Genomic DNA, 1,771 nt, shown 5'->3' on the forward strand with positions numbered 1-1,771 from the left:
CCACCAACCATTTGTCAGTTTGTTGTACTGTGGTGGCTTGTGAGTTGCTGTGATTCTGAAAGCTATGCCACCAGTATTTTAAATAGCAGCAGGGTCACCCATGGTGGACCGGTTTCAGATGAGCTTCCAGATGAAGACAGATTAGGAAGAAGGAGTGACAAACTATTCCTGAATATTTAGTCACTGAAAACCTTATGAATAGCAGATAAACACTGTCAGATATAGTGCTGGAAAATGAGCCCCTCAGGTTGGAAAGCACTCAAAATGCGACTGGTGAAGACCTGCCTCCTCAAATCAGAGTTGACCAATGAAGACGTGAATGGAGTAAACCCCATGGGAGAAAAGGCCATGAGACATTCATTTGCTGGTGGGGCACAACTCAAAATGAAGAGAAACAGCTGTGAACATCCATTGAAAATCAGAACATGGAATGTACGTAGTATAAATCAGGGGAAATTGGAAGTTGTCAAAAATGAAATGGAATGCATAAACATCAATATCTTAGGCATTAGTGAGTTGAAATGGACTGGTATTGGCCGTTTTGAATCTGGCAACAACATGGTTTACTATGCCGGAAATGACAAATTGAAGAGGAATGGTGTTGCATTCATTGTCAAAAAGAACATATCCAGATCAGTCATGAAGTACAACACTGTCTGTGATAGAATAATATCCATGCACCTACAGGGAAGCCAAGTTAATACCAATATTATTCAAATTTACTCACCAACCATTAAAGCCAGTGAGGATGAGATAGAAGAATTCTACCAACTTCTTCAGTCTGAAATTGATCAAACATGCAATCAAACATGCAGTATTGATCATTACTGGTGATTGGAATGCAAAGGTTGGGAACAAAGAGGAAGGATCAGTAGTTGGAAAATATGGCCTTGGTAATAGAAATGATGCTGGAGAATGCATGATAGAATTCTGGAAAACCAATAATTTGTTAATTTCAAATACCTTCTTTAGACAGCATAAGAGACGACTATACACATGGACCTCACCAGATGGAATACATAGAAATCAAATTGATTACATCTGCAGAAAGAGATGATGGAAAAGCTCCATATCATCAGTAAAAACAAGGCCAGTGGCAGATTGTGGAACAGACCATCAATTGCTCATATGCAAATTCAAACTGAAGCTGAAGAAATGGAAAACAAGTCTATGAGAGCCAAAATATGACCTTGACTATATCCCAACTGAATTTAGAGATCATCTGAAGAACAGATTTGATACATTAATCACTAAAGAATGAAGACCAGAAGAGTTGTGGGATGACATCAAGAATATCATACATGAAGAAAGAAAAAGTCATTAAGAAGACAGGAAAGAAGGAAAAGGTCAAAATGGATGTCAGAAGAGACACTGAAACTTGTTTTCCAGTGTAGAGATGCTAAAGGAAATGAAAGAAATAAGCAGGTCCAAGAGATGAACAGAAAATTTCAGAGGTCAGCTCGAGAAGATAAAGCCAAATATTATAACAAAATATGCAAATATCTGGAATCAGAAAATGAAAAAAGGAAGAACACACTCAGCATTTCTCAAGTTGGTGGAACTGAAGAAGAAATTCAAGCCTCGACATTCATTATTGAAGTATTCTCTGGACAAATTATTGAATGATGCAGAAAGAATCAAGAGAAGATGGAAGGAATAAACAGAGTCACTGTACCAAAAGGATATGGTTAATGTTCAACTGTTTCAAGAGGGAGCATGTGATCAAGAGCCAATGATCCTGAAGGAGGAAGTCCAAGGTGCATTGAAGGAA

General features: G+C 38.0%; 1 protein-coding gene across 2 annotated transcripts in view; it reads right to left on the reverse strand.

Moving 5' to 3' along the window:
• The window catches only part of GALNTL6 (UDP-N-acetyl-alpha-D-galactosamine:polypeptide N-acetylgalactosaminyltransferase-like 6), a 2,035,427-nt gene that overhangs the window by 218,004 nt on the left and 1,815,652 nt on the right, over positions 1 to 1,771 (reverse strand). The gene's annotated exons all lie outside the window — the stretch shown is intronic.

The sequence above is a fragment of the Chrysochloris asiatica genome, unplaced genomic scaffold (genome assembly GCF_000296735.1).
Source record: "Chrysochloris asiatica unplaced genomic scaffold, ChrAsi1.0 scaffold00066, whole genome shotgun sequence".
Classification (NCBI taxonomy): Eukaryota; Metazoa; Chordata; class Mammalia; order Afrosoricida; family Chrysochloridae; genus Chrysochloris; species Chrysochloris asiatica.